Source organism: Molossus molossus, unplaced genomic scaffold, assembly GCF_014108415.1.
Source record: "Molossus molossus isolate mMolMol1 unplaced genomic scaffold, mMolMol1.p scaffold_m16_p_12, whole genome shotgun sequence".
Taxonomy (NCBI): domain Eukaryota; kingdom Metazoa; phylum Chordata; class Mammalia; order Chiroptera; family Molossidae; genus Molossus; species Molossus molossus.
Window position 1 is genome coordinate 5536000 of NW_023425347.1, and position 23439 is coordinate 5559438.

A 23439-nucleotide genomic window follows, 5' to 3' on the forward strand; every position below is an offset into this window, starting at 1 on the left:
ATTAGCAGAAAGGTCAGGACTAGAACGCAGTTTCTTTAACCCAAGACGTAGATTTTGAGAGAAACAGCAATGGAAGATGGGAAAACTATGGCGTTGGACCCAAACAGACTCGGATTCCAATCCTAACTCTCCTTCCTACTGAACATGTGGCCTTGGGCTAGTCGAGTAAGTCCTCTGAGCTCTAGTCTTCTTACTCTTTGAAAGCAGCCCTTTGAGACCCCCCGAACCCCCAGCTTTCATTCCCTCGAACGCAGAGACCCTGTGGGCCTTGCTCTGCTCTGTCTTCGCGGGGCCTGAGACAAGGCCTGAGTCGGGGCAGGCATTCGATGAAAATGATCAATGAGTGAATGAATGGAAGGCATACAACTCCTGCTTCAGAAAGGAAACCTATGTAACTCTGTGGGGCCCACTTTCCAAACCTGTATCAGGTACATTTCCCTTTGCATCCCCGTGAGCCGCCTCCCCGAGCCCCACTGGAGGAGTGTGCTGTTTGCAGCCCCTGCCTGGATGTGGGGTGTCTATTGCTGGGAAGATGACATTGAGCAGACCCAACAGGTCTTCTCCTCTAGCCATTACCAGTTGTACGTAAAGCCCCACCAGACTTTTGTCATACCTAAATATACCACCGACTGACTGCCTTTCTCCAGCCACCAGTTAACTTACAAAATGCAAATTTTCACATCACTATGTGCGTATGGGAAAACACAGTTAAGAAGATAGGTTAGCACAATGCAAATCTGCAGTGTATTCCAAGAGCAGATAAGAATGTTCTCTTACCCCTGGCTGGTTTGGCTCAGCGGTTAAAGTGTCTGCCTAAGAACCAAAGAGTCACGGGTTCAATTCCGATCAAGAGCACGTACTTTGGTTGCGGTTCGTCCCTGGCCCTGGTTGGGGTCATGCGGGAAGCAACCAGTCGATGTGTCTCTCTCACATCAATGTTTCTCTCTCTCTCTCTCTCTCTCTCTCTCTCTCTCTCTCTCTCTCCCCCCCTCCCACTCTGAGGATAAATGGAAAAATTATCTTTGGGTGAGGATTAAAATATATATTTTAATATATGAAAATATAGCATCAGCTATTATTAAAAAACAAAACAAGCAAACAAAAAACACTCCTCCCAAAGAAATTATGGGCAACTTTATGCAGTCTCTTCCCCAATGTGACCATCCACCCACAGGTCACCACTGTAAATGCTCTCTCCTCACCAAACCTGGAATTGCCACACTTGTGAGAGGCAGGGATGTTTCTAAGGCAGTGGTTTCTGTTTTGCCAGGACTTAGCTCTCCTAATGGCACAGGGTGGGGTTGAGGCAGGTGAGTTGTGGAAAGCTCTCTGGCATTTCATTACACACCTTCAAACTTCAGTGGCTCTTTCAGCATTGTCTCTACCTGTAAAAGTATCAGGTGTTGGCAGGAGTTTTCAATGATTGGCATTCTTTCACAATTCCTGCTCTCCAAATATTTTTTTAAAAAACACCTCTGCCCATAAATGCAACACACAAAAAAGTGGCCTTATGAGTCATAGGACTAAAACACACACTAAGTCCATGTAATAATCTCTGTGTAATTTGCTCCTTAGTCATTGTTGGACCCATTAGATCAGTATACAGCATGTATTCCTTTGAAAATAAGGGCCTCTATAAAAACTAACATTGTAAGTAGACTGAGCAATGAAAAATTCCACCTTGAGTTTCATCAAAATGAATTTTCAAAAGATAAAAAAAAGTAGATTTGTTTGGAAGTCATTTGGGGTGAAATATAAAATAGGATTTCCCCAAGTCTACCCTGGGCAATGACTGCTTTTAAATTTTAAAATTAAAAACCACGACGGCCTACCTGAACAGTGGTGACAAACGCTGAGGTCTTAGCGGAGATCAGCCCTGCACAGGAAAAGCAGCGTGTGGACGCAATAGGGGGAATACAGAATTCAGCCAGCTAGCTTCCTTCCCTATGCTCAACATGGGCCGTCCTCACCTCACTTCTACACAGAAACATGTGCATGCCCAGCACTGCCCTGCGCAGAAAGAGGCTCACAAGAAAAGCCCATTTTCTCTTCTCAGAACACACAGTAAGACCATTAGGAACTCTCTCTCTTTTTTGCTTGCAAGGAATGGGGACAGAAGTTAAGGTTGCTTCCAAACCTAATATGATTTATTCCAAGTTCTCTACCTTATACAAAAAAATGGAGACAGTTGAACCCCAAAACCTCTGATTTGGGGCATGATCTGTATGGTCAGTCCAGACTTTGTGTCCCTTGCCCCTAGAATTTGATTGGCCTCATGGACACAGTCTGAATCCTAAATGTACAGCATGAAAGGGGGGTGACTTTGACATTCCCGAAGTCTGCCCAGCTTCCTAAATCTCTCTCCTTCCTTCGAGAAGGAAGGAAACTGTGTTATTTCTATTTAACCAAGTGTATTAAGCAGAACTGTTACTATTGAATTAAGGTAAAAAAAAAAGTCTAAACAGCTCTCCTTCCTTTTCTCTATTCTTGTGTGCGCGCGCGCACCTATGGCCATGGGATGAATGAGCATATAAGGTTTTTTCAAGGAAAGAGAAGGGAGCACACGAGTTTTCTGGCTGAGCTGGTGTTATAGAAATAAAAACACAGGTATGTCTGTCTAGACTCCACCACCAGCTTCTTCAAGCCTCGGGTGCTGTTTGGTCCCGTCCAGGAAGTGATGCATTTAAACAATCTGTTAACAAGGCCAAGGGCCTACGTGGGACAGAGACTAATGAGAGAAACCAGAATTTTCCAATGAAGCATTTGTATCAACTACTTTAAGAAGCATCACCTGCAAGTCTTTTTTCCAGTGAGCCAGGAACCAGGAGCACCGCTGTGGGAGGCAGTGCTGGGACGTCTCGCTTTGCCTCGTCACTTCCTCATCAGGACCAGAAAGGCGGGTGGATACGTGGGGCAGTGAAGAGGCGCAGTGATCTCCGTGCACATCTGTATAGTTAGTGAACTGCACATAGGAGAGATCGAGTGGCTGCAGGAGAGGAGGGTGGGCTCCCCTGGAACCACAAGGGGCTTCCCAAATCACGCCCCCTACTGGTGGTGGCCACCAGTCACCTGTGCCTTCCCGTGTCACTGCTAGCCCTGAACTTAAGTAAACATACTTCCATTAATATAAAGAAAACAAAGGTGTGCCTCACATGTAATTTAAAGTACACCAGATGAAAGTCAAACAGAGGAGGGCTCGGTTAGCACACGGGCTGCTGGGTCCACAGACCATGCCCCAGCCCTTCGAACCTGCTCCTCTGCGTGAACTCGGGGTTTTCTCGTCCTTCAAGACTCAGCTGACCTTCTCACTGAGTCCTTCTCAAAGAACTCGCCTCGTCTGTGCTTCCCAGAACCCCACTTTCATAGTACTGATCAGCTAGGATTGGAGCTGTCGGTTAATCAGCTTGCTTTGCTGGGACCTGCAATTCTTTGAGAAGGGGGTGTCTTTAATCCTTGTGTCTGCAGTTCAGGGCCCGATATCAGACATGCTGGGTAAATGATACTGAGCATTGACCTGAACGGAGAGCGGACTCAATCTATCAAGTATTTGTTGAGCATCTCTCTTCAGGCCCCAGACTGTCAAGACACCATGGGAAATGAAGAATAAGTGGAAGACATGCTTGCTTTCCCGAAACACCTGATGCGTTTGTTGGAAAGGATACACTTGGAAGGCAAAGTACGCACTGTAGATAAATTTCAAAAGTAACCCTTAGGAGAGGAACAGGAACTATATAAGTTAGGGAAACTACGTGGAAGACAGAGGAAAGGCGTGAGCACTGGGGACGTAAAAGGGTTTGGCTTGTACCTGGCGGGAAGTGAAGGGCAAGGAGCGCCATGCGTGGGCGGCAGCTGCCCGGGCAAGAGCACAGCCTCTGAGCATCCGTCCCCTGTTCCAACGCTTGCTGCAGCTCTTTGCTAACTATGTGATCTTGGGTAAGTTCCTTACGCGTCCTCTGTTTCAGTTTTCTCTGTAGAACAGGAAATGAGAGTAACCTCAAATCGTCTGTGTGAGGATTAAACGGGATAATGCTTGGGGAACCCTCCGCATGATGCAGCCCAAACCCTCTTCATTGTGCGCTCTCGGCCTGCACCTGCGGGAGCCCCGCCTGCTGACGGGACAGCGAGCCGAGCTCCGGGACACCCGTAGCCCTTGAGAGGTGAGAGCACATTGTCTGAGAGCAGTGATTTCAACCGGTGTGCCACGGAATTTTTAAAACATGCAATGCCTGACTATGTAGTCAGGGGCACTGACGTCTTTTCCCTTAGACTGTCAAATAAAAAATGACAGCAGCCAACACAACAATAGCCATCTGGTTAAATGAATCAAAAGTGTACCTTTTTTTTTTTTTTTGTCACATTGGCAAAGAATATAGTTTTTGGTGTACTGCAGAAATTTAGTAATTAGTGTGTGTGTGCCATGAGATGGAACAGGTTGAAAGTCGCTGACTTAGGGAAATATGATGGGCCTGAATTACGGGGTCTGGGAAACCAGGCGATGAACTGGAACATGATGTGGGCAGAAGCAGGAAGTCCCAGGCGGTATTCCCTGGGCCCCTGAGGATAAGGAGCAGAGCCTGTGGTCCTGGTCCTGGTCCTGGTCCTGGTCCTGAGTCTCCGCACCTCCCTCCTGCCCAGCACACCAACTACCCAATGTGGCTTCCAATAAGCAAACCTCCTGTAGCACTTTGATTGCTGTGTGGGCTTTTTCCCCCATGAATAATAAGGCCTAAAATAGGCAAAAAAATAAAATGTCTCCTCATCTCTAACTTTGCTTGACTTCATAATCTCAGTTCAAGTCACATAGCCTGTGCTCCTCAGTTTGGGCATCTTCACCATTTAGATGAGAGGCACCTCCCCAGGCCCCGGGAGAATGAGCGTCCCTCACCCCTGCTGGAAGCCTGTCATCCTGGAGGGGCCGAACCTCCCCATCTGCGGCCCTGGAGTCGGCCGTTCAAACTTCCTCCTTTCCGCTTCCATGTACCTGATTGTCCTTTACAGAGGAGAATGCTGTCCCTCCAGACACATGTGTGCAAGCAGTTATGTTCTCCCTCTCTGTGCCCCACAATATTTCATGTTTGTTCCCAATCTCCACGCTTCTTCCAAATCACGGAAACTAAAACGCTGTCTGTCACTAGCTCCCAAAGGTTCCGTTTCGGCCCAGACGGCAGCATGGCGCGCTGGACGAGCTCCTGCCAGCTCACTAGAGCCGGCTGCTGAATTTCCAGGAGTCGTGCACTGGCCGAGCAATGAGCGCTCACGCGAATCGCCCACCGCGAGAGCATTTACACTGCGAAAATCAGCACGCTGGGAGTCAGGGCTCGATTTACTGTTTTGTTGTTTGGTAAGAAACTCATAGAGAAAATAATAATATTACAGATTAACCTTTAAACTGTGTTACCTATAGACATTACATTGTGAGTATCACAACCTAATTAAGGAAATATTGCTCCAGTATTTGAAAACTACTGTTTGATTCAACAAAAAAGTGGAGTACATTCTGTCTTCACTGTTTTCACTTTCATCTCACTTGCTAATGGTAAACAAAATACCAGCCCACATTCAGCTGGAACCCCATTCCGAGAGCCAGCACCCGCCCAGCATCACATGCACAGCACGGGACTCCCCGGGCGGGATGGCGTTTGGCAATTTCGTTCCCATGGGGCCCAGCCCTGCCAGCTTCTTGGCCTGCCTGCAAGAGAGCTGACCTCCTCTTAACAACAGAGCCTGCTCTTGTCATACCAACTGCCCTTCCACCTGCACTTCAAGAAACAAAGAGGACCCCTGAAGAGCTTCAGTTGTGGGTACCACCTACTCGTGCCTTCTTTATTCACAGGCTTTGGAGTTTGAGGATTTCCCGAAGATGCCTCAGAGATTGTGAAATAAGTAGGATTACATCTTATGCAAGTCATCTATAAATGATGGGAAGGGAAATAACATTCCCTCAGGCCAGGCATTATCAAATATTTAGGACAAACTCTAAAAAAACTCAACTTGGCCTCATTTTTCTACTCATTCTGTTTTGCACTTTGGGAAAATGTGCACCTGGGTAAAAAATTGTTCTTGCAAACTAATTGCACCTGCAATCAGCTAAGTGGCGGGGAAGGATCCAGTCGTGCTTGCCGTTAGGTAATTGCTGCTGTAATTCCTTGACTGAGAACAATGATCCTTGTTAGATAGCACTTACAGTCGTTGTCAAGTTGTTTATAAGCATCATGTAGTTATTCTTCAACAACCTCGTACACCACACCCATCTTACTATGGTGAATCGAGCAGAGAGACGGGGAGACCAAAGCAAGGCCCTTTGGTTATGCTCGAAGAGAAACAGTGCAGCCTCAAACAACAAATACCAGCCCTGGTTTAAAACCAGTAACAGCCCCCGTATCCACTAGATACTAGCCTCCAGTGTCCAAATTCTTTAGCAAGACATGCAGGCTCCTCCTCATCGGGCCCAGTGTCTCATTCCCACCTTCCTAAAAGCACCCTGGATTCTGCTCCCACAAATCTGTGCTATTCCCTTTGTGCCACACACTCAGAGGTACCCCCGAGTATGTGCAAGTGGCCCTCTGTCAGGTGCCCTTCTCTTCGTCAGTGAAAACATCTGCGTCGCTGAGCTCGGCTGCCAGCGCTCCTGAAGAGCTGCGCTTGGTGACCCGGGAAGCCGGCCACTGCAGCTCTGGACTCCAAGGCCTACTGTCCCGTGTATGGTCACTGCGCTGTTCTTATGTGCTGGTCTTTGCAATTCAACTGTGAATTTGTTCAGGGTAGACATGACTTCTCAATCACTTTTGTATCTTTACCTGACCCTGGAAACCAGGTATGTGCTCTACAATGCCTATAAGATGAAAAAAATAGCCCAAGAAAGGCTGCAGGTATTTAGTTCTGGTCTCCTTGACAAAGTGACCTGATCAGCTGAGGAGGGGTCTGAGGTCTCATGGCGGGGGGCATGGGGTCTGATGAAGGTGTTGGGTGGACCTGCAGGCTGGCCCAGCACTGCTGACTGGGTTCGGAGGATGAGCCATCCCCCTGTGCCGGAGGCAGGCGGAGCCCTCCCCGCACCGCACGGGCAGAGTGAGGAGGGACCTTACACCCTGCAGGGCACCCTGCTGTCTATGCTACCTATACATTTGGTAGTAAAATATCTGCCAACTAAAAATGAGATTTCTATTCAAAGGTGGCTTAGTATGTTTTCACACACACACACACACACACACACACACACACACACAGTTTGCATCTTGAAATTTTCTATCCTGACTCAAAGCACCACCGCTATTGGCACAATTGCCCAAGCCAGTGTGGCCCTCCCTGGGCACAGCTCGATCCATGTCACCTCCTAACTCCTTCCTTGTCTACCATCTTTTCATCCCAGCAGCACTGACTGCCTCAGTGCAGGTTCCCCGAGCTCACCGGAGACCCCACAATCCCCCTAACTTGTCTCCCTGTGGCCATTCCCAGTTCCTTGAACTCAATCCAAATGCCTCAGCGTATTCCCCATTTCACAGAAAAGAAAGTCCGCGTCACTGGGCCTGGCATTTAAAGATTCTATGACCCACCCTTGACTAAATCTGCACTGTCCAATATAGTAGCATGGGCTGTTTACATCCAAATTTGAACTAAGTAACATTAAATGAAAATAAAAATTCTCAGTCATACTAGTTACATTTCAAGTGCTCAAGAGTCACCTATAGCTTATAGATATCATGTTAGGCATGTTAGCAATTCCAGAACATTCTGTGGCCAAAGGTAATTCCATTGGACATCAAAGCTCTAGATATGCCCAGAGAGAAAGGACTGAGGCTATTTTAGGCTATTTCTCAGTGGCGTCTTCACCCAGAGAGGAGGAGCCAGATCTACCACTGTTTAAGCAGGTTTATAAATGGTTCATCAGAACAAGAGTTCCTGAGTGTCCCTTTTCTGAAGACAGAGGGCATGATCACAGCCATTTAGGGACAAAGGAGATTCTGCTTGAGAAACCTTTTGGCAAAGTACCATTGCACAGAAGGACTCTGGAGATCCAAGAAGCCGAGACCTTCTCTGGAATGAAATGGGACATCAGTGGGACTCGCTCAGCAATAGCCTTCAGTAACCTGGGTGCGGAGGTGGGGACATGACTATCTAACCTGGTAGTCCTCAAGCTTGGCTACGCTGAAAACCCTTTGGGGATGTCCATGCTCCTCCCGACCACTCGAGTCATGACCCCGGAGGTGGAGCCCGGCGTCGGCGGCACTGCGGAGCTCCCCTGTGCGCCAGGCCTGTGCTGGGCAAGAACCGCGGGTGTAGCTGAAGAAGAAGTCACTTCTGTTTTGGTCTTCTTTTCCCTGCCATTTTTCTCCAAAGACACACATGCACATTGTAATGAGTAGAAAATCAGAATTTTTTTCTCCCAATTTAATATGAATTCTTGATTAAGTATTTGATATAAAATTGGTGCTGTTGGTTTTTTTTTAATCCTCACCCAAGGATATTTTTCTATTTATCTTCAGATAGATAGAGTGGGAGGGAGGGAGAGAGAGGGAGAGAGAGAGAGAAACATCGACGTGAGAGGGACACATTGACTGATTGCCCCCCGCACAACCCCAACCAGGGCTAGGGATGAACCGCAACCAAGGTACGTGCCCTTGACTGGAATCGAACCCATGATTCATTGGTCCATGGACCAATGCTCTAACTACTCAGCCAAACTGGCCAGGGCACTTTTTAAATTACATTTAGAAGCATTGTGGTGACATTTCTACAGTGATTTTCTCCTGACAGTCGCTGGATCTTGAAGTACAGAGAGCCCAGCACAGACCTCTCCCTGCCCTAACTCCTATCTTCCAGTCATTCAGCTTTTTTTTCAATCCTCACCCGAGGATATTTTTTTATTCATATTCAGATAGAGTGGGAGAGAGGGAGAGAGAGAAACATCGATGCAAGAGGGACACATCGACTGGTTGCCTCCCACACAACCCCGACCAGAGCGGGGGACAAACCACAACCAAGGTACGTGCCTCTAACCTGTGACTCTTTGGTCCGCAGGCCATCACTCTAGCACTGAGCCAAACCAGCCAGGGCCAGTCATTCAGCTTTTGAATGCTGCATTGCTATTTCATTTGTAGTCCATTGTACATATTTGATGTGGATTTACACACATGATTTGATTCTACCATCAAAATTTACCTGAGAGCATTTGTCTGTATTTACTCATGCCTAAAAAGTAAATAAAAAGCAATTTGTTTTCTCTCTGCTTATGGAAACTATATTAAGAAAAACTGAATTGTGTAAGCATGAAAGAAAGAAAGAAAGAAAGAAAGAAAGAAAGAAAGAAAGAAAGAAAGAAAGAAAGAAAGAAAGAAAGAAAGAAAGGAAGAAAGAAAGGAAGAAAGAAAGAAGCTTGTCCCCCTCTTAAAGAGCCAGGGCCCAAACTCCTGTTCACTGGCACGCACCCTGGGCTCCAGGGGAGAAACCGTGACTCAGAGTAGACAGGAGCCACAGGGAAAGATTGGTTTGTGTGGCTTTAGGGAGAGGACTGGAGGGACGGCTGCTAATGTTCCTTTGCTGAGTCCCTCAGTCAGCCTGAGCCCACATAGCAGTGTTCACAGGAAGGCTCTCAAGGAGGTTTGGGCAGACAAAAGGGGTGTCCGAGATGCGGAGAGAGAGTGAGTGTGTGGTTTTAAAGAGAGGGCCATGTCTGCCCGTGTGCCTCTATCAGCACCGCCATTCCCGTGCGAAGCCCTCCATCCTCATAGCCCAGCCTGACTGTGTTTTAGCCTGATGAACTCTCTGGCCTCACCCTGATGACTGCTGAGACCCCACGCAGGTGGCGGCTGGCCTTGGTGTACTCTGAGACCTTTGCTAAGTGGCCTCAGACCCAGCACTGGTGCTGAGTTTGAAGGTTAGCCTGGTGAACATCACTCACCCCTACCTGGTGACTCACTGAGAACCTGTCTCACACATCTCGAGTACTGTCAGCGACTCTTTCAGTGGCTGAGCCAAACAGATAGCTGGTAGGAGGAAGTGGATATCGGGGGCCTTTGGCCTTTTGCTGACTTGCCCCAGGCTTGGAACTATGCAAGCTGGCTTCCATAGGCAACTGTCGCCTCCCACACACTCCCAGGCCCAGCAGAGACAGCCACCAATCGAGGACTATTTGGCAGCTCATAACGGTTCAGGACCCATCACAGGCAGCATCTGACATTGACCTGCACCAGAGTCCCTCAAAGAGGCCCCAGATCCAACACACTGGGTGGATGGTTTCAGACCATATCAGAGCACGGCCCGATTAGCTTCTCAAGCAGTACACACAAAGGGGGATCTCAGCAGGCACCAGAACCCACCGGGGAAAATTTAGCTTCAAGGGGTCAGCCCCCTCACAGCAGCTTGTACACTGTGGTTGGGGTCAGCCCTCATTGTCAGCCAGCCTGAGGGCCAATCCCACCCATGACAGGTGAATAGCAATGAAGACTCACATCAGCCACCCAAAGGACATTCCTGGAGCCGTAGATCGGGTGATAAGGGAGACTGTGACACTGAGCCCCACAGGACATCTACTAAGGCCATGATTTTAAGACCGGGACAAATAACAGATCTACCTAATGAGCAAATACAGAGAGGGAGAACTTAAAACATGCAGCAAATGAAAGAACAGGGGAAAACTCCAGAAAAATAACTAAATAAAATGGAAAAAGGAAACTATAAGAGACAGAATTCAAAACAATAGTTATAAGGATGTTCGAGGAACTTAGTGAACATCTTCAACAAAGAATCGTAAGCATAAAAAGGACATATATCCCTGGCCAGTTTGGCTCAGCGGTTAGAGTGTCGACCTGCAGTCCAGAGAGACCCGGGTTTGGTGAGGGCACGAACTTTGGTTACAGTTTGTCCCCGGCCCTGGTCGGGTCGTGTAGTTGGCAGCCACTTGATGTGTCCCTTTCACGTCGATGTTTCTCTTTCTCTTTCTTCCTCTCTCTCCTTCCCACTCTATCTGAACAAAAAATGGAAAAATGTCCTCGGGTGAGGATAAAAACATTAATTAAAAAAAAAACATATAAACTATAAAAAAAAAAAAAAAAAAAAAAAACAGTAAAAATTAAGAATACCATGTCAAAATTGAAGAATACACTAGAAGGAATCAAGAGAAGATTATGTGAAACAGAGGACCAAATCAGCAATTTGGAAAACAAGGTAGCATAAAACACCCAAACAAAGCAGCTAAAAGAAAAAATAATTTTTAAAATGAGGATAGTTTAAGGGACATATGGGACAACATCAGACAACAACATCCACATCACAGGGTACCAGGAGAAAAGAGAAAGCAAGGGGCTGAGAATCTATTTGAGAAAATAATTGCAGAAAACTTCTTTAACCTTTTGAAGGAAAAGAACATATAAGTCCAGGAAGCACTGAGGGTCCCAAAAAAGATGAATGCAAAGAGGCCCACAGCAAGACACATCATAATTAAAATGGCAAAAGTTAAAGACAAAAGAGAATCTTAAAAACAGTAAGAGAAAGACAGTTACCTACAAGGGAATTCCCATAACACTGTCAGCTGATTTCTCAACAAAAACATTTTAGGCCCAAAGGGGTTGGCATGAAATATTCAAAGTGATGAAAAGAACGCACATATAGCCTGGCCGGTGTGGCTCAGTGGTTGAGTGTTGACCCATGCACCAAGAGGTTGCCGGTTTGATTCCTGGTCAGGGCACATGCCCAGGTTGTGGGCCAAATCCCCAGTGAGGGGCATGCAGGAGGCAGCCAGTCAATGTGCTCTCTTATTGATGTTTCTGTCTCTCTCTCCCTCTCCCTTCCTCTCTCTCTAAAATCAATAAAGAATAAATATTTTTTAAAAAAGAAAGAAAGTACGTACAACCAAGACTACTCTACCCAACAAGGCTATCATTTAAAATTGAAGGAGAAATAAAGAGCTTCCTAGACAAGAAAAAGTTAAAGGAGCTCATCACCACCAAACCAGTATTATAAGAAATGTTAAAGAGACTTCTTTAAAAAGAAAAAAGAAAGAAAAAAGTGGGACATGGTATGCATAATAAAATGGCAATACATATGTACTTAGACAAAAGACATAGGGAAGCTGAATAGATAATAAAACAAGACCCATGTATATGCTGTTTACAAGAGACCCACTTCAGATAGAAAAACACACAGAGACTGAAAGTAAAGGGATAGAAAAAGATGTCATGCAAATGAAAACAAAAATGTTAGGGCAGAAATATCAGACAAAATGAATTTTAAAACAAAGGCTATAATACGAGACAAAAAAGGACATTTCATAATGCTAAAAAGATTAATCAAACACGAGAATATAACCTTTGTAAACATTTATGTGCCCAATATAGGAGCACCTAAATATATAAAGCGAATATTGATGAACATAAAGGGAGAAATTGACAGTAATACAGTTATAGTAGGGAACACCCCATTGACATCAATGGACAGATCATCCAGACAGAAGAACAACAAGGAAACATAGGCCTTAAATGACACACTAGACCAGATGGATTTAATGAGTATTTTCAGAGCATTTTATCCCAAAGTAGCAGAATATACATTCTTTTTGAGTGCACATGGAACATTTTCCAGAATAAACTACATGGCAGGCCACAAAACAAGTCTTAATAACAAAACAATGGCATAAAATTAGAAATCAATTACAGGCAGAAAAAAAAAACCTGAAAAACACACAAAAATATGGATGCTAAATAACATGTTACTAAACAGTTAATGGGTTAACAATGAGATCAATGGAAGAAACATCAAAAGATACCTTGCGACAAGTGAAAATGAAAACATAACAATCCAAAATCTATGGGACACAGCAAAAGCAATCCAAACAGGGAAATTCATAGCAATACAGGCCTACCTCAAGAAACAAGAAAACTCTCAAATAAATAATCTAACCTGATACCTAAAGAAACCCAGAAAAGAACAACAATGTCCACAGTGAGTAGAGGAAGAAAATAATAAAGATCAGAATGAAAGTAAATAAAATAGAGTCTTAAGAAGTACAAAAGATCAATAAAACCAAGAGCCTATTCTTTAAAAAGATAAACAAGGTTAATAAACCTTTTTCTCTTTCCTTTATTGATTTTCAAGAGAGGAAGGAAGATGGAGAGAGAGATAGAAACATCAAGGAGAGAGAACATTGACTGGCCACCTCCTGTATGCCCCCAATGGGGATCAGGCCCACAGCCTGGGCATATCCTGACTAGGAATTGAACCAGCGACCCCTTGGTGCATGGGTTGGCACTCAACCACTGAGCCACACCAGCTGGGCAGGTTAATAAACCTTTAACAGACTCATCAAGAAAAAATAAAGAGAGGACACAAAAGTAAAATCAGAAATAAAATAGAATTAACAACTGACACCACAGAAATACAAAGGATTATAAGAAAATATTATGACAGCTATATGCTAACAAATTGGACAATCTGGAAAAAATAGATTCCTAGAAACATACAATCTTCCAAGACTGGCTCAAGAAGAAACAAAATCTGAACAGTTCTAACTAATTACAACCAAAGAAATTGAAGCAGTAATAAAAAAAAAAAAAAAATTCCCAACAAACAAAAGTCCTGGACCGGATGCCTTCAAAGGTGAATTTTACCAAACATTCAAAGAAGAATTAACTATTCCAAAAATTTCAAGAAGAAAGAAGACTCCCAAGATCATTTTATGAGACCAGCATTATCCTAATTCCCAAACCAGGTAAAGACATTACAAATGAAGAAAATTATAGGCCAATATCATTGATGAACATACATGCTAAAATCATCAACAAATTATTTGGAAACTGAATCCAACAATACATTTTCAAAATCATACACCATGATTAAGTGAGATTTACTCCCGGAATGCAAAGTTGTACAATATCCACATATCAGTTAACTTGGTACCCTACATAAACAGAATGAAGGATGAAAACTACATGATGATATCAATAGGTGCAGAAAAAGCATTAGAAAAAATCCAGCATATATTTATGGTAAACATTTTCAGCAAAGTTTGAAGAAAGGGAATATACCTCAACATAATAAAGGCCATATAAGACAAACCTACAGCCAACATCATACTCAATGGGAAAAAAATAAAAATGTTCCCCTTAAGATCAAGAACAAGACAGGGATGTCTACTCTCACCACTCTTATTAAACACAATACTGAAAGTCCTAGTCAAAGAGATCAGAGAATAAATAAAAGGCATCCAAATTGGGAATGAGGAAGTAAAACTGCAAATATCTGCAGATGACATGATACTGTATATAGAGAACCTTAAAGATTCCATTAAAAAACTACTGAAACTGATGAATGAATTTAGTAAAGTAGCAGGACACAAAATAAATATTCAGAAATGTGGTTCCATTTTTATATACCAATAATGAACTATCAGAAAGGGAAACTAAGAAAACAATCCCATTTATAATTGCATCAAAAACATAAATAAATACTGCCCTGGTCGGTTTGGCTCAGTGGTTAGAGCATTGGCCCACGGACCAGAGAGTCCCCGGTTTGGTTCCCACTAAGGGCATGCACCTTGATTGCAGTTTGTTTCCAGCCCTGGTGGGGCCCTGTGGGTAGCAACCACGTCGATGTTTCTCTCTCTTCCCCTGTCTCTCCCTCCTGTTCTATCTGAAGATAAATGCAAAAAAAAAAAAAAAAAAAATCCTCAAGTGAGGATTAAAAAATTAATTAAATACCTAGGAATAAATTTAAACCAAGGAGGTAAAAGATCTGTACTCAGAATATTATAAGACACTGAAGAAAAAAATCAAAGAAGATACAAATAAATTGAAGCATATACAGTGCTCATAAGTAGGGCAAATTTGCATCATTAAAATGAACATACTACCCAAAGAAACTTATAGATTCAAAGCAATTCCTATCAAAATACCAAATGCATTTTTCACAAAACTAGAACAAATCATCCAAAAATTAATATGGAACCACAAAAGACCCTAAATAGCAACAGCAATCTTGAAAAAGAAGAATAAAATCAGAAGTATCACACTAGCTGATATAAAACTATACTACAAGGCTATATTAATCAAAACAGCCTGGTACGAGCATAAAAATAGACACACAGATCAATGGAACAGAATAGAGAGCCCAGAAATAAACCCATGCCTATGTTGTCCGTTACTATATGACAAAGGAGGCAAGAACATACAATGGTGTGAAAACATTCTATTAAATAAATGGTGTTGGGAAATAGGACAGATATTTACCAAAAAAAATGAAACTAGACCAACTTCTTACACGATATATAATGTACTCAAAATAGATTAAAGACTTAAAACCATAAAAACCCTAGAAGAAAACATAGGCAATAAAGCAATACTTTGGGGCTGACATCTTCTCAGGCAAAAATAAATAAACAAACAAACAAGACTACAAAAAACTAAAAAGGTTTTCCACAGCAAAAGACACCATCAATGAAAAGACAACCTACTGAATCGGAGAAGATATTCACCAATGATACATTCAACAAAAGGCTAATATTCAAAATTTATAAAAAAAACTCATACAAATTAAAACTAAAAAAATCTATATATGGGCAGAGAATCTAAATAGACACTTCTCCAAAGAGAACATACAAATGGCCAATAGATATATAAAAAATGTTCAAGTCACCGGTCATCGGAGATGCAAATTAAAACCACAATGAGATATCACGCCACACCTGCCAGAGTGGCTGCCATCAATAAATCAACAAACAAGTGCTGGCAAGGATGTGGAGAAAAGGGAACCACTGCTGGTGGGAATGCAGTCTGGTGCAGCCACTGTGGAAGAGAGGCCAGCGGACTAATACTGGAGCTGAGATCAACCACGTTTTCCTGCCTCCCAGCCTGGTGCCACCACAGTGGAAGAGGAGGATGCTATTGAATTACAGAGGAAAACAAGGGTTTGCACTGCTTTTTCCATTTCACTTTACAATTGAAATGATAAAACTTTGCACTGAGCCACTCCAACACCCTCTTGCCCGGTTTTTTCATGCATTACCAGCATTCAGCACAGAGATACACGTAAGTTTCATTTCACACTAACCACAGCTCACATAGCTGTTCTTCACCCCCTGCCCTAGCAGCTCAGCTTCCATGGGCTGATGACAGCACCCTCTTCCTCTGTGGCAGGCAATCTGTGAACACCTCACTTGCACCCTCTCATTGAATCCTCACCATAACCTTCTGGGATCCCTATTGTTACCTTCAGTTTGCAGATTAGAAAACTCGGGTTTAGAGACATTGGCTCAGTGTGCCCAAGGTCACCAGCTTCCAAGTGGCAGAGCTGACATATGAACCTTGATCTGCATAATATGAGCCCAAGCTCTGAAGCACCACAAAGTACTGCTGAAGAGTCAGTCTACCAACTAACCCCAGTCCTTTTGGTCAGAGAGCTGCTGCTCACCACAGGTCTGGAGATGCTCCTTAAGCTCCCGTGTGCAGTTCACAAGCCTCCTTCACCCACAGTTGGGATGCTCGGCTTCCCGCGGGACTGCTCCTTGTAATTCACGCCATGGTCCGGGTGCATGTTTTATGGAATTATTTAAGTAACCCACTTAGATTATCACCCAAAGAAGAACCCACTGCCCTGATTTGGCACCAGCCCCCCTCGTCCACCCGTCAGTTAGAACGTCACCACATCCCAATCAATGTCACCCACACACAGTCATCTTGCGGTGACTGCTTGACCCTCACAGCGCTTCACAGCCTGCGAGGCCTGCTAAGCAGAAGAAGCCTCCAGTTCATGCCCCCAGGAACTAGCTCGACAACTGGGCAAAGCTGCCCTGCCTCCCTCTTCTGTTCCCCGCATTCCACTCTGAATGTAATCTCCAGCACTCACTAGTTGTGTTTTGACAGAACTGGATTAGCACATTCTCCAGAAGCACGAAAGAGCTTCGTTTTCATCACCACGTGATTGTTCTTAACACAAGACAGAGTGCACTGAATATTTCCATCGCCGCAATGAAACCAGATCTAACAACAGATGACAGACTGGCTAAATATAGTTCCTTTAGAGCTGTAGGACCCTCTCCCCTTAGAACCTGTGGCAACTAAATATTATGTTGTTCCCTTAGCAATGTTCTCAAATGACTTTGTACTTCAGGTCATAAAAATGCAAAGGGAACCTCTCTCTAGGGATCTTGCTAGGCTATTTTGAGTAGATCAACGTCCATAACTCCTGTCATTTATTCATTCATTCATTCAATAACCTTTTCTTGAGTCAGCCCCTCTGCTACGTACTGAGGAGAAACACACACACACACACACACACATATACATACATGCATACACACATATATACACATATACATACACACACATACACGTACATTCTCATACAAACACAAAGTGCTCCAGTTTATTGTTAAAGAGGTCACTCTAGTAAGGAAAACAGACACATGTCTGGCAGTACTGTAATAAATATATAATGTGAGCACAGTTCCAATAGGAACACAGAGGAGAGACATTGAACCCAAGCCTTCCCAGTGGAGGAAATATCTGAGTTGTACACAAGGAAAAGCTGATACAGAGAAGGAGATTCATCCAAAATTGGGTGGATGAATGGGTTGGTGATGGGCGAAGGAATTCACAGAGAAGTGATGTACTAGACATGCAAACAGCATCGACGACTGTAAGAGTTTGCCTGGGGCACTGTGGGTTATGGAGGAGTCCACATCTGAGCTCTGCTGAACACAGAGGAGTTCTCTGGGGAGAAGTGCTTGAATGCGGACAAGGAGTCTCCCCACAGAGGAAGGGCTTTGTGGGGTGCAGGTAGGGCCTGCTCAGTGGCACAAAGAGGAGAGCACTTAGCCTGTTCGGGAAACATTTGATTCGACTAAAGCAGTGGTTCAGTTAGGGGGAGAGGCCATGGGAGACAGCTACATATATACCTAAGGTCACAGAACATGAAAGGCAACAGAGGAATTGGATTTTTGTCCTGAAGATGATGGGGGGCTGTGGAAGGATGGCCAAGGAGATGGCTTGTGGTCCAGAAGGATGAGTGTGCTGCTGGTGATTGGCAGCTGGTCTAGAGAAGTGCTCAGCGTTCCGATCCACTGCAACAGCCCCAGGAGGAGCAATGAGGGTCTGAAGCAGGACTGCTGCAGTGAACAAGGGGAGACTGCTTGGGCTATTTTTAAAGTACATGCTTCAGGGATTGTTGACGAGGATGTGAGTGACCGAGGGGTAGATAAAGTGTCAGAACAGACCAACAGCAGGTGCTACCATGGTCACCCTAAGGTGGCCCCTTGACCAGAAGGTTCCAAAGGGTTACCAGCTATACTACGCCTATCTTGGCTTTCAAGCTGACAACTGTAGAAATGGACACCATTTCTGGAACACCAACATCTTGCTCTATTCTAGACTAAACACTATACACATCACCCAAGCCAAGCCTGCCTAAAATTCTTAGGTGAATACTAGTCGTCCATTGTGCTGATGATGGAAGTGTCTGTGTAACTTCCCAAGATCACTCAGCAGATCTGGGATTTAAACCTGAGTTTAGAGTGACTCCAGAGCCTTTGTTTGTCCACTGCAGTAGACTGCTTCCTCAGATGTTGTCTCCCTGGTGTTCTGCCTCTCTCTCTCTCCCTCTCTACCAGGTTGATTACTCCCATTCAGCCTAGCTCAGTGCAACAGAAAAAGGCCATGACCCAGCTCACGGACCAATCATCTACAGTTTTTTGGCTCTGTAGAGCTGGGTTTAAGTTACTAAATCTACCCTCCCAGGGTTTCACATGGGACCTCTAATCCCACATCTGGGTATGCAATTAAGTCACAGGAACAGTACTTGAGAAACCGACGCCATATTCCTAATACAGATTGTCCCCTATTTCTTTTTTCTTTTTATTGTTGGCATTCTTTATTTTTTTTTAATTGTTGACAGTACTACAGATGTTTCCCACTTTAACCCCTCCACCCAACCCCCACCCCACCCCAGGGCTTCTCCATGCTATTGTGTGTGTCCATGGGTTCTGCATATATGCATATATGTTCTTCAGTTAATCTCTTCCTGTCCCACTCCCCAACACCCCAGCCACTGAGATCTGTTATTCTGTTCCATGTGTTCATACATCTGGACCTACTTTGTTTATCAGTTTATTTTGTTCTTTAGATTCCACTTATAAGTGAGATCATGTGGTAATTGTCTTTCTCTAACTGGCTTATTTCACTGAGCATAATAGTCTTCAGGTCCCTCCATGCTGTCTCAAAGGGTAAGAGATCTTTCTTTTTTATAGCTACATAGTATTCCATTGTGTAAATGTACCACAGCTTTTTTATTCATTCATCTACTGATGGGCACTTGGGTTGTTTCCAGATCTTGGCTATTGTAAATAATACTGCTATGAATATAGAAGTGCATATATTCTTTTTGATTGATGTTTTGGGATTCTCAGGATATATTCCCAGAAGTAGGATCGCCAGATCAAATGGCAGATCCATTTTTTTTATTTTTTGAGGAAACACCATACTGTTTTCCACAGTGTCTGTACCAGTCTGCATTCCCACCAGCAGTGCACTAGAGTTGCCTTTTCTCCACATCCTCACCAGTATTTGTTGTTTCTTGATTTATTGATGGTAGCCATTCTGGTAGGTGTGAGGTGATACCTCATTGTAGTTTTTTTTTTTTTTTTTCTTTATTGATTTTAGAGGGAGAGGGAAAGGGAGATGGGAGCATTGATGAGAGAGAACATCAATTGGCCACCTCCTGCATGCCCCCCACTGGGGATCTGGCCCACAAACCAGGCATGTGTCCCAACCTGGAATCGAACAGGCAAGCTCTTGGTGCATGGGTCGATGCTCAACCCTGAGTCACACTGGCCAGACCCTCATTGTAGTTTTAATTTGCATTTCTCTGATGATTAGTCACATTGAACATTTTTTTATGTGTCTATTGGCCATCTGTATGTCCTCTTTGAAGAAGTGTCTATTTAGGTCCTTTGTGCATTTTTTATTGGATTGTTTGTCTTCCTGGTATTGAGGTATATGAGTTCTTTTATATGGAACCAAAAAAGACCTTGAACAGCAATCTTGAGAAAGAGGAACAAGGTTGGAGGGATCATAATACCAGTACCAAACTACACTCCAAGGCCATGGTAGTCAAATCAGCCCAGCACTGGCACGAGAACAGGCACATAGATCAATGGAACAGAACAGAGACCCCAGAAATGGACCCACGCCTATATGGTCAATTAATATTTGACAAAGGAGACACGAGCATACAATGGAGTAAAGACAGTCTACTCATAAATGGTGTTGTGAAAATTGGACAGGTACATGCAAAAAAAAAAAAAAAATGAAACTAGACCACCAACGTATACCATACACAAGAATAAACTCAAAATGGATAAAAGACTTAACCATTAAAACCCTAGAAGAAAACATAAGCAGCAAAATCTCAGACATCCCACATAGCAGTATTTTCATCGCCACATAGCCTAGGGCAAGGGAAACAAAGGAAAAAATTAACAAATGGACTACATCAAACTGAAAAACTGCACAGCAAAAGAAACCATCCACAAAATGAAAAGGGGACCTACTATATGGAAAAACATATTCATAAATGATAAGTCTGATATAGGTTTAATTTCCAAAATATACAAAGAACTCCTCTACTGCCCGGCCAGTGTGACTCAGTGGTTGAGCATCGACCCATGCACCAAGAGGTTGTGGGTTCAATTCCTGGCCAGGGCACATGTCCCGGTTGTGGGCCAAATCCCCAGTGGGGAGCATGCAGGAGACAGCCAATTGATGTTCTCGCTCATCGATGTTTCTGTCTCTCTCTCTCTCTCCCTTTCTCTCTCTCTAAAATCAATAAAGAAAAAACAAACAAAAAAACAAAGAACTCCCCTATTTCTTTTTGGCAGAACTCCCAGTTCTTAGTCAGCCCCCTGCTGCTCTGAATTGGGACTACATTTCCCAGGCGCCTGTGTCTAGTGTGGCCAAGTGGACACATTCTGCTCAGTGGGGTGCAAGCGGGAGTGTAATATGCGCCCCTGGGAAGTTCTGCGTGCAGCGAGGGGAGGCCCAGCCCACTGCCCCTTCCTCCTTCCTGCCACCGGAATGTGGACACGCTGGCAGGAGCTCACGCATCCAGTCTGGATTATGAGCCCTTGGAGTGGCAGCAGGGGAACTTGGAAGGAGCCTGGGTCTCTGGGCACTTAGTGGAATAGCCATACCAGCCCTGGACTTCCCACATTTCAACCTTTTTAAAGGTGCCTCAAACATTTTTTGTTTGAGCCACCGTTGATTTGATTTTTCTATCACTAATAACTAATCTTATTCCAAGCAGATATCCGCAACAAAGTTATGGAGAAGCTATTGCTATTTCTTCTGTTTTCTCTAAATTAAACATGTGTCACTGGCTAAGTGATTCATGCTGCCTCTTAAAACAGAAAAAGCTGCCAATGCCTTAGAGGACATTTATATTCCTCTCCATGCCACATGTTGCTATATCATGGGGAACGCGAGGTGGGGGGAGGGGGCGACCAGAATAGAAAATAGCAGATTCTTCAGCTGAACAAGCAGACTGTCTAATTTCAATCATTTGTTCTCTGATTTCTCGTGGCGTATTCATGACCTTTGTTCTGTATCCTTAACTGCTAACCAAAACTCAACCGGTTTTTTGGACCCACACAGTCCAGAACCTCTTTACCAGCCATGACATCTGTCTCCCCATAAAGGCAACAGAAGACTTCCCATCTCAGACACTTTGCCCCAAATGACAAGCATCTGGTAGTGATCTAGCATCTTCTTCCATTCAATGCACTGACCATGTCGGTTCGCTTTCTTAGTTCCTGCTGACTTTGCCAGAGCACGTATCTCTCAGCGCAGCAGAGAGCCCCGGAGGCAGAACGGGGTGAAGACGGCCGCCCGCCCTGCCAGGCCTCGGCTGAGACTCGCATTGCTCTGACTCTGGCCTCTTAGACAGGCCACACTGCCTGATTCATGCACCGTCCCATAGCTACTGCTCTATATGAAGAGAGCTGCTCGTCTGGTGAGTGTCCCTTAGCATTAACTGAGTGTCTGTATGTGTTCTAAACTGTCCTAGAAACTTCGAAGCCACAGAAAGAAAATGCAAAGCGATTCCTGCTGTCAAATTCCCAGATAATAGCCACATAAGTTTTCTTATGATTCCATGAAAACCACATAATTTTTTAAGTATGGATTTTTTCTATTTCTGTTTAAACCAGAAATCAGAATCAGAAATTATAAGTGTGCTTAAATGTAAATTAATATACAACAATAATAATGGTCTAGAAATGTCCTTATATATCAGAGGACCTTTTTCACTTATTGCAACAGAGAATATGGCTATAAGGGAACATTTCGACAACAATGTTGGAGCATCCCAAGCTCTGAGCACTCAGTAAGACACAAGTAAAACCCTAAAGTTTATATCAAATTGTACTTTATCTGAAAGTAGAACTCAAGTAGTATAGAAGAAAGAGCACTGGATTTGACACGAAGAGGTCCGCCACCTGATTAGCCAGCGACACCGATCAAGCCACCTGCTCTCTGAATGGTCACTGCAGCTGAGGGAACAGCACCGCTCACCTCCACGGACTGTTCTGAGCGTGAAGGGGGTGGCACGCGTGGACACGCCCAGCACATCTCCACATGCAGAGACTATTCTATAAATATTGCTTGAGTCTCAGTCTAGAGCAACAGTGAAAACTACAGGGTGGGCCCTGGCTGTGCTGCTCAATGGTTAGAGTATTGGCCTGCGCACACAAGGGTCATGGGTTTGATTCTCGATCAAAGACATGTACCTGGGTTGCAGGTTTGATCCTCCCTGGTCAGTGTGTGCGGGAGGCAACCAATTGATGTGTCTCTCTCACATCAATGTATCTCTCTCTCTCCCCCTCCATCCCTCCCTGCCACTCTCTCTAAAAATCAATGAAAATGTATCCTTGGGTGAGTATTAACACTAACAACAGAAAGCACGGGGTTGAGCAAAAGTAGGTTTACAGTTGTGAGTCTAAGAAACACAGAGCTTACACTTGTATTATCAGTTAGTAATTATTGTGCTATTTTCCATACATACAACTGTAACCTGCCGTTGCCCCGCCCTGTACACGCAGGACCTGTGAGCGCGCAGCAGCGCTGGTCGACCGCCGGCTCTAGAACCCTGGCAGAAGGGCGGCCTGACGCTCACACACAGCCTCAGAATGAAGGCAGCAGCAGTGACGAACCGTCATGACAGTGGCACCGACTGGACCTTTGCTATGTGCTTCACAGTGCTGGCATGTCACATGAGTGACCTCGCTTAACCCCTACGGTGACTTCACAGCAAGGCGCTCTTATCCGCTTTTACAGACAGATCCAGGGCCAGAGCAGGTGGTCGCTGCAGCCAGACCCCGCGGCCCCTGCAGTGTGAGCGGGAGAAGTGCTGGACACAGCCGAGTCCTCCTTTCCACCGTCAGGTGCGCACAGTACAAGCAGA